Below are 15105 nucleotides of genomic sequence, written 5' to 3' on the forward strand. Positions count from 1 at the left end.
TTAGAGCAGGAGCCAGCCTTCCATGATCCACAGTTGGGTTATAATTGTTTTATGAATGTTACATTGCAATGAAAACCTGAGCGTCTTGCAGCCTTCCAAGGGATAAGTCAAGTAGCCAAGCTTTAGATCAATATTAATTACTATTTTAACTATAATTCTTTATGTTAAGAATTAAAACACAAATCAGACTAAGCTCAAGATTCATAAAATTAGGCAAACTAACCATAAGCATTTCCTTTGTTTCGTAAGACAGTGTAAAGCTGTTCAGTACCCACTTTGAAGGTGCCGCTCTTGAAAGGAGCAAATTGTTGACCTTTTTTCTTTGCTTGCTTTTTATTTTGTTTACTCTGTAAATATCTTAAATTGTATTACTCTGTCAAATGTCCAATAAAATTATCATATAAACTACAATAAACTCTTATTTTGTTATATGTCTATATCATGCACTTATTATGTTACTTTATTTCAAAGGTCCCAGCATTTTTTTTCTTTAGTAAGTTATTAATACAAAACCAGGCAAAAGTATTTTAAGAAACTATCAGCAGAAAGCTTTGATTTAAAGGTTTCATTCCCTGCTGACACAAACACCACAGGTTTCATGTTCTGTGCTGCACTTAGCAATGCATTGTATGGTGTGTTTTTGCACATTTCCCCAAAGGATTACATGAAAATGAAAAACTTTTTTTAAATTATTGAATAAACAAGAATCCAGATTTTAGAAGTAAAAAGCAGGTGCATACTATACTTCAATAGATTACCTTTGAAGTAAAAGGAAAATCCCAAAAACTGGTAGCAACCCTGGAGTGTCACACACTACAACTTAGAGTAAGAAGAACACAAAACATTAAAGGCTTAAAGATGAAGACATGCATCACTCTACGTTGATTAAAAGCTGCTTTAAGGAGTGACACAGCTAGCTGTATTCTTTTAACATTACATAGAATAAGGACCTTTGCAATTTTATTGATTTTAATTTGCTATTATTTGTTTTTGAGGAAATTTTTATTTTATATTATTGTAATGTGACAATTGTTATCATCCATCCATCCATTATCCAACCTGCTACTGTATATCCTAACTACAGGGTCACGGGGGTCTGCTGGAGCCAATCCCAGCCAACACAGGGCGCAAAGCAGGAAACAAACCCCAGGCAGGGCGCCAGTCCACCACAGGGCACGCACACACACACACACACACACACCCAAGCACGCACTAGGGTCAATTTAGAATCACCAATGCACCTAACCTACATGTCTTTGGACTGTGGGAGGAAACCGGAGCACCCAGTGGAAACCCACACAGACACGGGGAGAACATGCAAACTCCACACAAGGAGGACCCGGGAAGTGAACCCAGGTCTCCTTACTGTGAGGCAGTGCCACCTCAATTGTTATCAGATAAAAAGAAATTAAAGTAACATTAAAAATAGCCTATATCTTTCAATAAAAGTAACCATCTTGAACTGCAATGTAATTTTGAACAACTCTAACACTGAAAAATAAAAAACACAAATAATGAACAATAAAATGACAGGGGTTTATAAAAATAAATAGAAATACAGATGTTATTGAACATTGTCCTTGAGATATAATTATCTATGTGTTTCTTCATTTCAATATGGGGCCTAGAAAAAGCATTCACCTCTTGGTAAGTTTTCACCTTTTGTTGTTATGCAACATTGAATCACAATGGATTTAATTTGCCTTTTTTGTCACTGATGAACAGAAAAAGATGTGAAAACAGATCTCTGCAAAGTAATGTAAAGCAATGTAAATAATTAAATATAAAAAAACATAAAATAATCATTATCATAAGTTTTCACCCCCTTTCAAGTCAATATTTAGATTAAAAATTTGGTTAATGTGGTCCAACATCTAAAAATATGTGTTTCAGTTTAAGAGGTAATTGAAACTTTGCTCTGTGTAAGTGTAGGTGTATACAGTAGTGGGCCCTGTGATGGACTTGTGTGCATTTGGCAGCCATGACAGCCTTGAGTCTGTGTGTGCAGTTCTCTATCAGCTTTGCACATCTGGACATTGCAGTTCTCCTCCATTCGTCTTTGTGAAACTGCTTGAGAGATGTCAAGTTGCATGTTGATTGTGTGTTAATAGCCTTTTTCAAGACCAGACATAAATTTTCAAAGATTGCAGTAGAATATGTAATTACCTGCTCCACTAGGCTTTCTCTCACCTGGACAAAGCTGGCAGCACTGTGAGGATTATGCTTTTTGATTTCTTCACTGCCATCAATACCATCCAGCCATCCCTGTTAAGGGGTAAACTCAGAGATATGCAGGTGGATGAGCCCATGGTGTCCTGGATAATGGACTCTCTGTAGGTCAGACCACAATTTGTGAGACTCAAGGACTGTGTCTCTGATATGAATGTGAGCAAAACTGGAGCACCACAAGGAACAGGCCCGTCTCATTTAAATTTTATTCTGTACACCTCTGACTATAAAATATAACAGCAGGTCATGTCACATGCAGACATTCTCAGATGATTCTGCACTTATGAGATGTATTGATAAGGGGAGTGAGACAGAGGAGAGGAGTCATGGGGAGAACTTTGCTGCTTGATGGCAAGTAAGATATTCTATGCTGTGTTGTGGTGGGCTTGTTACATCACTTCAAAAGATGCCCACCAAATCAACAAGCTAATTAAAAGGGCAAGCTCAGTTATGGGACACACTCTGGTTGCCCTGGAGGTCAGAGTGAAGGAAAGATTGAAAACAAACTGAGTGCCATTATGAACAATGCTGCTGCACATCCTATCCCTGACACACTAACACTGAGGACTTTAAGCCAATGAATCATTCAGCAGAAGTGTGTCAGGAAACGCGACAGGGGCTCCTTTATACAAACAGGCATACATCTGCGTGATCCCTCACTGTGACTTGGACTGCTTGTTTTATCTTTACCCAAGTCAAGTTTAATTTTCTTCCTTTCCTTTTATTAATTCAGGTGTGAAATTGTTTGGTATCATTTGTATGTATGTATTTATTTATTAAACTTCTGCAAAAAGGTAAATTTCCCCCTTGGAAAAAAGTAATTATCTATCTATCTATCTATCTATCTATCTATCTATCTATCTATCTATCTATCTATCTATCTATCTATCTATCTATCTATCTATCTATCTATCTATCATATACAGTTCATTACAGTTCTATCTATCTATCTATCTATCTATCTATCTATCTATCTATCTATCTATCTATCTATCTATCTATCTATCTATCTATCTATCTATCTATCTATCATATACAGTTCATTACAGTTCTATCTATCTATCTATCTATCTATCTATCTATCTATCTATCTATCTATCTATCTATCTATCTATCTATCTATCTATCTATCTATCTATCATATAGTGCCTTACAGTTCTATCTATCTATCTATCTATCTATCTATCTATCTATCTATCTATCTATCTATCTATCTATCTATCTATCTATCTATCTATCATATAGTGCCTTACAGTTCTATCTATCTATCTATCTATCTATCTATCTATCTATCTATCTATCTATCTATCTATCTATCTATCTATCTATCTATCTATCATATAGTGCCTTACAGTTCTATCTATCTATCTATCTATCTATCTATCTATCTATCTATCTATCTATCTATCTATCTATCTATCTATCTATCTATCTATCTATCTATCTATCTATCTATCTATCTATCTATCTATCTATCTATCTGACTGGACTCTTCCTTCAGGACATTAACATTGCTGTTTAAAAGACATTCCTGTCTAGCTGTAGCTTTATGCTTGAGGTTATTGTCTTGCTGGAAAGCAAACCTTCTCCGAAGGTGCAGGTTTCTCACAGAGTGTATCAGGCCTTCCTCTAGGATTTCTCTTTAGTTTGCTGGATTCTTTGAACCCTCTACCCTCATAAGCCTTCCTGGGCCTGCTGTAGAAAAACATCCCTACACAAATGATGCTGCTAACACCATGCTTCACGGTGGGGATGACGTGTTTTTAATACAGTAAAACCTTGATTATCCATCTGGGGTCGGGACAGAGGCCATGACGGATAAGAGAAAAGACGGATAACAGAACAGCTACTTTAAAAATTATATACAGTAGCTAAGTTTAGCGAATAGTCGTATTTACTTACAAAACAAAACTATATTAACAAAATATAGTTTTAACAAAATGAATTAATTCATATAATATTGTAACAACCAGCATAATAAGCAAATACAACTCAGAGATACTGGAATTTTCTACATTTTACTTGGAGTCTTTGTTCCATAACAAATGGTGCCCTGTCTTACACTCCATTATTTGAGTTATGGAGTACACCTCTAAAATAATAAAAGAAAGCTTTCTCTACCAATCAGTTTATCTCCTGGCCACTCACGTTCCTTTTTTTCTCTATACCACAAACACTCCTACTCATTGCCCCCTGACTCTCTACTCAAAACTTCCCTCCGCCGCACCTTCCTTTTCCTCCTCACTTCTCCTGCCACTCATCTCCTAACAGACGTGTCTGCCCCTAACAGAACAGAAGCCCTTCACCCACTCCCATCACTTACAGCATTCATTCCACCCTTTCTGCTCCCCAACAGTACATCACAAGCTGCCTGCACGTCACAATATATTAACAAAACATAATGTAACAGACTTTAAAAACAAAATAACAATACAGAAGAACATTAACATTAAAACAAAATAACATTACCGCCAATGGTTTCCATTTTTGAAACATTTTTCAATTTTATTGGCATCACGCTTTATATCATTCACTGTTCTTCCTGCTCAATCAATTAAAGCAATACTCGAAACACTTTCGTCATTTGGTAAATGTTTAATAATTTCTGATTCTGTGACAATTCCAACACCACACATATATGTTTATTGGCCATAACAATGTATTGTAGACTAATTATAACAAAAGAGAAAAGTTATGAAACACTATTAAAGGTGAAGGTATGTAACTGACACTGTGGTGCTGGGGATAAACACTATGTGGTAGCACAAGGGAGAGTTATTCCAATGTGTAAAGCTCACAGTGTATTGTACAGCAGTAGTAGTACAGTAGTAGGTAGGAGCTGGTGTGCGCAATGGTTTATTTTATTTATTTATTTTTTTTGTGTTGGTCCTAATGGTTAATGGAGGTTAATCAAGTGACAGACAATCAAAGTTTACTGTACTGTGCATTGTTTGGCTTACACCAAACATGGCATTTAGAATGATGACCAAAATGTCACAATTTTAGTCTCATCATACCATTGAACCTTCTTCCAGCTGACTTCAGAGTCTTCCATGTGTTTTCTGCCAAACCCTAGCTGAGATTTCAAGTGTGTGTTTTCTTAACAGTTGCTTCCTCCTCGTCACTCTTCCATAAAGCTGCGACTAGTGCAGTGCCCCATCAAGAGCTGTTGTTTTCACAGACTCTAAAGTCTTGGCAGCTGTAGCTTGTGACTCCTTCAGAGTTTGCCTAGGTCTTTTTGCAGCCTCTCTCTCTTTTGTTGGCAGCCTGCTCTAGGAGATTTACAGCTGTGCCACACGCCTTCCATTTCTTCATGGCTAATTTAATTGGACTTGCCAGGGATATTCAATGACTTGGATATTTTCTTGTTTCTTGTCCCCTCACTTGTCCTTATCCATCACCTTTCATGGAGTTCCTTGAAGTGTTCTTGTGTCTTGTTTGTTTTGGTTCAGGCACAATGTTGACTCGGCACAAGCTGGACCTTCCAGGTAAGGTGCATTTATACCACAATCAATTAAAACTGGTGGTCCTCATTGAAGTAATTCTGGGACTTCTAAAATCATTTGGCTGCACCAGTGATGATTTGAGTGTGTTACACTAAAAGAGATGAATAATTACTGATGAATTATTTTGTGTTTTATACTTGTAATTATTACAGACCACTTTGCAGAGATCTGTTCTCAGTGTTAACAAAGCCAAATGAAGCTCCCTGTGGTTCAATGTTGTACAACAATTAAATGCGAAAACTCCTAAGGAAGGTGAATACTTTTCTAAGCACTGTACAGTACAGTCATATGAAAAAGTTTGGGAACTCTTCTTAATTCTTTGAAAGCTCAGCCAATGATAAACAGAAATCCAAAGTAGCAACTTCCTTTTAATTTATGACATGCCTTATGGAAACAGTAGTATTTCAACAGTGACATTAAGTTTATTGGATTAACAGAAAATATGCAATATGCATCATAACAAAATTAGACAGGTGCATAGATTTGGGCACCCCAACAGAGATATTACATCAATACTTAGTTGAGCCTCCTTTTGCTAATATAACAGCCTCTAGATGCCTCCTATAGCCTTTGATGAGTGTCTGGATTCTGGATGGAGGTATTTTTGACCATTTTTCCATACAAAATCTCTCCAGTTCAGTTAAATTTGATGGCTGCCGAGCATGGACAGCCTGCTTCGAATCATCCCATAGATTTTCGATGAAATTCAAGTCAGGAGACTGTGATGGCCATTCCAGAACATTGAACTTCTCCCTCTGCATAAATGCCTTTGCAGATTTTGAATTGTGTTTTGGGTTATTGTTTTGTTGGAATATCCAACCGCTGCGTAACTTTAACTTTGTGACTGGTGCTTGAACATTATCCTGAAGAATTTGTTGATATTGGGTTGAATTCATCTGACCCTCGACTTTAACTAGCCACACAGCCCCTCCACCAAATTTGACAGTAGGTAGCAGGTGTTTTTCTTGGAATGCGGTGTTCTTCTTCCGCCATGCAAAGCGCTTTTTGTTATGACCAAATAACTCAATTTTTGTCTCATCAGTCCAAAGCACTTTGTTCCAAAATGAATTTGGCTTGTCTAAATGAGTATTTGCATACAACAAGTGACTCTGTTTGTGGCGTGAGTGCAGAAAGGGCTTCTTTCTCATCACCCTGCCATACAGATGTTCTTCGTGCAAATTGAGCTGAATTGTAGAACGATGTACAGATACACCATCTGCAGCAAGATGTTCTTGGAGGTCTTTGGAGGTGATCTGTGGGTTGTCTGTAACCATTCTCACAATTCTGTGCATATGCTGCTCCTGTATTTTTCTTGTCCTGCCAGACCTGCTGGGTTTAACAGCAACTGTGCCTGTGGTCTTCCTTCCTGATTCCATTCCTTACAGTTGTAACTGACCGTTTAAACCTCAAATAGCTTTTTGTAGCCTTCCCCTAAACCATGAGACTGAACAATCTTTGTTTTCAGGTCTTTTGAGAGTTGCTTTGAGGATCCCATGCTGTCACTCTTCAGAGGAGAGTCAAAGGGAAGCACAACTTGCAATTGACCACCTTAAATACCTTTTCTCATGATTGGACACACCTGTCTATGAAGTTCAAGGCTTAAGGAGTTAATCCAACCAATTTGGTGTTGCAAATAATCAGCATTGAGCAGCGACAGGCATTCAAATCTGCAAAATTACAAGGGGACCCACATTTTTGCACAGCCAGTTTTTCACATTTGATTTAATTTCATACAACTAAATACTGCTTCACTAAAAATCTTTGTTTGGAAAACACCCCAGTACTCAGATGTTCCTAGGAAATGAAAGACATACCACTGTTATCTTTTTTGTTGAAAGTAGAGTGAATTATTATGCAGGCTGAGAGGGGTTCCCAAATTTTTTCTTATGCCTGTATATACAGTATGTATGTATGTAGTTTTTTACATGCTTTATACATGTGTATGTAGCCTTTACACCCCTTCATAAACCCCCAATGTGCTATTGTTTGAATTGGATTATTTATTTTTGTAAGCATATGGCCAACTTAAATATATCATGTTGAATTTGTTTTAGATAATAAATTTTGAGTTTAACATCTGTTTTTTCTATTTAAAATTGTAAGTCTCTTTTCTTTTTATTGTTCCTTGTTTGGTTACTTTTTTTCATTATTATAGCTGTTCCCTGTTTACATTGCTGCTCAAAAGTATTTCGGATGTTATACTATTTTTCTTCATTATTTGTTTTGCATACACAAGTTTCTCACTTTCCTTTTCTTTTGTTTAGCTTTGATTAGAAGTGGGTGATATATTCGAAAATAACAATCTTACAATCAATCCCTTAGTTTGCTATTCTAATTGCTGCCTAAAAGATTTTAACAATCCTATTAAAATGATTATGTAATGCAAGCATGCTAGTGATTTTGATATACTGTACATTGTGCCAGTTGCATATTTTATTTGGAACAAACATAAAGAATCCAAGTCAGCCATTTTTTACCCTCTTAAGTCCTGAACAGGGTTGTGGGGGTCTTCTGGAGCTTACCCCAGCTAGCATAGGGCACAAGGCAGGAATAGACCCTGGACCGGGTGCCAGTCCATCACAGGGCAAACACACACACCCACACCCACACACATGGGCCAGTTTAAGATCACCAATTCACCTAACCTGCATGTCATTGGACTGTGGAAGGAAATTCATGCAGACAAAGAGAGAACATGCAAACTCCATAAAAGGAGGACTCAGGACATGAACCCTGGTCTCCTTACTGTGAGGCAGCAGCACCACCACGCTGTCCTAAAGAATGTAAGCATTTGGCTAATATTGTATCGAGATAATGAGTTTAAATTGAGCCCATCATTCCAGTTTTGTACAGTACATATTTTGCCAAGAAAAGCAGATTTTTGACTTCATCATTCTAAAAAGACATTGGTGCAGTAAGCTGCAAGCCTCTTTAAATATTCTCCACCAGTGCACGTCGCTGACTTCAGACATGTGTAAGCAGTCATTCCCAGGACAGCAATTCAAAGGTTATAAGTTTTGAATGATTCTGAAGAAAGCCAACATCAGAATTTTGAATTTATGACATTTTCATGCAAAGAAATTCATTACTGGCTGTGACATCTGGAGGTAATGTGAAACTGAGGAAGTATAGGTACTGATGCTTTGTTTGGAATATATGCATATATATTTTGTTCAACAAGTCTGTTCATGTACAAAATGTACCCTTTAAATTTAATTTTAGATGATTTCATTTTTACTGTCTCCACATTGTTTTTGATAAGTCATGCACACTACACTGAGTTGAACTTCTTAGACCTTTTAATCAATGGTGTTATTTCAGAACTGCTTAAGTACAGGGCCTCTCCACACTACATGTTGCAAGTCATTGTTGAAAGAAAATAAATGAGTCATATAAAACGTAAAATGACTCAAACATCAAGAATGCTAATGAAGGTAAATCACCTTTTATCCTATGAAGGGTGACTTGAGGAATGAAGTTATTATCAGGTGATGATCACAGTCAGATAAGCCAAATAATGGCATGAACAGAGGAACAGAAATGAAACCTGTTAATAGAGTCATAAACATGTGGGGTTGTTGAAGGATATTAACAACTAGATGGGTGGACTTGAAGACGCCAACCTCCTCTTCCTACCAAAGGCATAAGGGAGATCGCTACTGCTATACAATTAGAACACAGTAGACTTTCATTGATTACCCACACTGTCATAAGGAGTTCATGGTGACCATATCTGCACTGCCTTACATCACTGGTTTCATTTTACTAATGTTTTACTGTATATCAATAGCCTGATTTGTCTTCGTTATGATTTGTTCACAACATGACAATGTTTTCATAGTTCAAAAGGAAATACCATATAGTTTAGTAACATTCCTCTAGTTCAATGAGGAACGATTCATACGACTCTTCTTGTGGTAGAACATCTGAACCCACTGCAGTTTGCCTATTGGACAAAGATTGGAGTCAAGGACACAACTCTCTGTCTGCTCCACAAGGCTTATTTTCACCTGGACAAAGCTGGTACCATGGTACGGATTATGTTTTTTGATTTCCCCAGTGCCTTCAATACCATCCAGTCATCTCTTTTACAGGGTAAACTCAGTGGTATGCAGGTGGATGAGCCTATGGTGTCCTGGATAATGGACTCTCTGTAGGTCTCAGAACACAGAGGAACTATGAAAGAAAAGCCATATATTTTGCTTTCTGACTTCAGCAGGACAGTGAGCAGGTGAAGGATTCCAATTCTTGATGTTGGATCGATGAGGTAGTGGCACTAACACTGTGTCATTGTGTTACTTACTCCTCATGCGATGGTGATATTTGATATAGTATGTTCATTTTTCAAGCCTGGTTACTTCAGTACAGGGTCATACAGGACCAGTCTGTTTCACCAGCACTGGGCACACAAAAGCCACCAGCCACATTCATACATACTGGGCCAATTTACAGCTACTGTCAATCCTGAATTTGCACATTTGGGATGTTTGAGGAAACTGGAGTACACCAAGAGAGCATTCAAACTCCAGACAATGACCCAGCCATTTAATTACGTATACTAATATAACTGTAAATGTACAAATATTTACTGACTTCATGATTGAAGTTTGTCAAAATAGATTATTGCAGTGAGCCTGCACTATAAGCCTCTAAAATTAAAGTATCTCTTTAGAACTAGAAGAAACTGCCTGAAGCTAAAATCTGCTTACTATGACACATCATTGTAAAATGTCTAAATAACCCTTTTTTTTAAAAAAAAAAAAAAAAAAGCTTTGTTATTTTGGATTATTTTACTGCTTACTTTAATAATATATAGCACAACATCTGTTCTGCAAAAGAATGATTATCTAGTCCTTCTGAAAAAAATCTGATTGTCCAATACTTGTCTGAAACATGCTGCTTCTTTGATTTTTGTACTCACAAAATCCTTGCCCATAATATGAGTGAAATCAAAAAGGTGTCACTGTAACTTAAACTGCATACAATGGTCTCCTGCAAGCGGACTGGATTCACCTTTAAAAACAGTAGATGGATGGAAGCCCATGAAAATTCACTTCATTTTTGGTCAGCATTTCTTGATGAAAGTCATGAGGGTAGTAGATTCAAGATGGACACAGCAGGCCGTCCTGTCACAAGCAACATTTTCCAAGTTCTTCCCAGATGCTCCCAGACCAGGAGAGCAATATAATCCCACCAGTAGTAGTAGAAGTCATTTCTTTACTACTTACAAGATAAATGATCAAATTTCACATTTTGACATTTTTGCAATATTGCTATCATCATCAGTGGATAGATAATGTAATTACTATTGTAACTCCAGCCTTGAAGTCTTGACAATTTCAGTGTTCATTTGAAAGGCACAAGCTTTTTCCAAACAGACTTTAATTATACTTAAAACTACTATGAGCCTCAGGCTAAGGAAATTTAAGTGACTGGTAATATTGATGTGACCAGCTATTCTTTATGTTGCCCCTAAATTTATGAACTTTAAAAGAAATAGCATAATTCTTTATCTATACTTAGCCATCACAACATTATGTGGTTAGTTTTATTATGCAACTTTGAAGTTATGTGTGTATTTATTACAACACTAGCTGTGTAAGCCTGTGCTGTAAAAAGCCCAGGGTCCTAGAAACTATTAAAATCATCAGAAAAAAATTGAAATGTAGAGATGTCAGGTACAGGTACTTTATTACTGTATAGAGAAGGCAGGTACAGCCTCAAGACTTCATTCATTGAAAGAACTGTTACTTCAGTCCTCAAGCACATAAGATAGGAGCTACGACACAGGGCCAATCATCCTGCTTTAGTTCCCATCTTCAGATTAGAAAAACACCAATGGCTCGGAATCACAGCTTTGGCAGACAAGGAGATGCGAGGAAGAGCAAGCCAAATCCCAGTGTTAAATGTTCTAAACATAGTGCGACAAGCAAATTACACTGTAATCTTGATCCTGCAGAGGACAACCAATTGGGTTCCCCTTGGTTTACTGTTTACCAGATGCAATAGAGCAGCTATGGAGCTGTCCTTGTGCCACTGCCATTAAAGATGACAAATCACAGACGACCCCAGTCATAATAGTATACTGATTTTCCCCATATACTTTACAACAAATTTCCAAAATATGTGTTTCGCTACAATGGGATTCCACCTGTATATAGTCACACTTGCGCATTGGAGGATCTCCATATGGCCTCTTTTGAAGTATGTAATCACATCCCTGTCTTGTAAATGGTATACCCCGAAAGGGAAATGGGGCATATGTATCTGCCCATGCTCCCAGTTCTGTAAGGACTGCTGTGACATCAGAGTTCTTATTTTGATCTCTTATAGGGATTCATTTGTTAATAATAATTATTGTTTTAATATTTAAATTTAAATATATTTTTCATTACAGGGCATGCAGGTGATGAGACCCTGTACATATTTTGTATTACAGCAAAATAAACAATTGCAGACATGTTGGACGACCCCCTTTTTGTGGCCTCTGTCTGCACATAAACCATAATGCAGAGGGCAACCTGAGATGTAGGTTACAGCTGCAGAAGAGGTTGAGGTGCGCACATTCCAAGCCCCTTAGAGTTCCAACTGTTGTTTCTGTCTCTTATACATCCTTAGGGTTTGCAACCACCAGGATTGTCCTCGTAATTGCCCAAGAGAGGATAGTACTGTAGTACCAGAACCCGACTGCTGGCTCAAAAAAATGTCTGCAAATAACAGGAAATGAATTTGGTGATTTTATTTTCATTACAGACCCTTTTTAAATACCAAATGATAGGCAGCCAGGACTATGCATTTTTCTTCTTGTGTCAATAACAAGTATTTCACTGAAAGCGAAATGCAGCCATAGGACAATAAGCCAGGAGTCTGGATACATGATACAGCTTTACAATTATTGTGCCACCATGCCCATACATGTAACATAGTATACTAATTTCATCATGTCATCCATGATATTGTGAATGTCCCCAGACTGGGAATAACTTCTAACATTATTAAGTAGACTTGTGGAAATGAAGGTAACCACTAAGTGTCAATATCATATCGGATAAAGTCATCTTGCCCCTCTTGTCATAAAAGAAAGCATGCTTTTAGTTTTGCACACATAATGGTAAACTAAATTACCATTGAGCAAATTCACAAAGATTTTTAAGCGTAAGGCCAAAGAGCAGGGGTCCTCAATCACAGTCCTGGAGGGCCACAGTGGCTGCAGGTTTTTGTTCTAACACGGTTGCTTAATTAGAAAACAATTCTTTCTATTAATTTAATTTCATGGCTTGTTGGTGCTTTAACTCTGCTATGTCAGGTCATTCTCATATCCTAGATATTCTTCCCCTTTCTAAGGATATCATCCAAATGATTTGAAGGCTAAAATGGAAGAGTAATTCTCAGTCTTTCACTTTTTTCTCTTTACTTTCCTTCCAAGTATCTAATTAAACCCAATAGTGCATGATAAATACACACAGGCATAAATGGTAACAAGCTAAATGGAGAACTGCTGGTCTCTTTTGTCATTTGCATGTTATTGCTAATTAGGAGCAATTAAACACCAAGAATACAGCTGTTTAAGAATAAAATAAGCGATAAGGGTTCAAAATCTTAATGAATGAGACCACTAAAGTGAAGCAGAAGTGTTACTTGAGCAATAAGTGCTTCTTGTTAAGCAACTGGATTGGAGCAAAAACCTGCAGTCACTGCGGCCCTCCAGGACCATGATTGAGGACCCCTGCTCTAGAGCCTCATGTTTATACTCTACAAACAAAAACAGCATACACACATATAAAACTGGATATATAAAACCGAATTTATGCCACATTCTAAGCCAAGTTCCTTTATAGTCCTCAAATCAATTTAAAACTATGCATGCATGCATAAGCTTTTAGCTTACTCCATGTCACCACCTGCCAGTAACCATGTCTATCCTAATTTGAATATTCATGATCTATTTACCATATAAATACTTCCATGTTCCCAAGTGACGTCTTTATTACAAACCTTGGAAGGGAGCAGAAGAGCTAAGATGGCCATTGCCATAATAAATTCGACCAATTTAAATGCTGACATTAAGAACTTCTCCATTGCTCCCCACCTTTCTTCTGTCAGTGAATTAGTCGATTATTACAACAATGGGATCCAGAACATCCTTGAGACCCATGCCCCAGTTAAATCACGAGTGGTCTCTTTTGTAAAATCTGCCCTGTGGTTTACAAGTGAGCTTCGACAGATGAAAGCAGCTGGGTGAGCCCTCGCATGGTGTTTTGTTGCAACCAGTTTAACGGTCCACAAATTAGCCTATTGAGAACACCAAATAAACTACTCTAGACCACTGTCCACTGCCAGATCTCAATACTATTCAAATTTAATTAATAACAGTCCTGGAAACTCCAAACAACTTTTTCCGTGATAAATCATTTACTCAGTCCTCATACCCACGCCTGTAATAATTTCACAGAGGAGCAGTATAATAATTTTATTGAATATTTCACCTCTAAGGTAGACACCATCCGCTCCTCATTGTCTGTTTCCAGCCCTCCATCACTGGATGTTTCCATATCAAAGCCAATGGGCTGCCTTTCCCAGTTCCTCTGTACCACAGTTAAAGAAGTTGAGGGCATCATCCAGAGGATGAGGCCTTCAACGTCTTCAATGGACCCTTTTCCTACTCCTCTGGTAAAAGCTAATGTATCACATATAAGCCCTCTTATTACTGATATCATTAATCACTCTCTCCAGAGCGGCTTTGTCCCATTGGCCTTGAAAATCACAAAAATTAGACCTCATTTAAAAAAAATCCTCTTTGGATCCTGAAGTGATAGCAAACTATCGTCCGATTTCCAAACTTCCATTTTTGTCTAAGGTTTTGGAAGAGGTTGTTTTGGTCCAGCTTCAGGATCACCTCAAAAAATTCAATCTGTTTGAAAAATTTCAATCTGGTTTCCGATCTTCTCACAGTACAGAGACAGCCCTGGTCAGAGTCACCAATGACCTCCTGATGGCCTCTGACCAGGGCTCTCCATCACTCCTGATCCTTCTGGATCTCACAGCTGCATTTGATACAGTAGATCATAATTTTCTCCTCCATCATTTCCACTATGTAACTGGACTTTCTGGCATTGCTTTAGAGTGGTTCAAGTCCTATCTCACAGATAGGGCTGAGTATGTGGCCCTGGGGGACGCTAAATCTTGTACCCATACTGTCACCTGTGGGGTCCCACAAGGATCAGTTTTCAACATCTATATGCTACCTCTGGGTCACATCATCGGTAGGCATGGGATTTCATTCAGATACACAGCTCTATGTGAGACTGGATTCGACCTCCCTTACACCTCCATTAACTCTTTCCTCTTGCTTGGATGAGATTGAGGCTTG

The sequence above is a fragment of the Erpetoichthys calabaricus genome, chromosome 15, assembly GCF_900747795.2.
Source record: "Erpetoichthys calabaricus chromosome 15, fErpCal1.3, whole genome shotgun sequence".
Classification (NCBI taxonomy): Eukaryota; Metazoa; Chordata; class Cladistia; order Polypteriformes; family Polypteridae; genus Erpetoichthys; species Erpetoichthys calabaricus.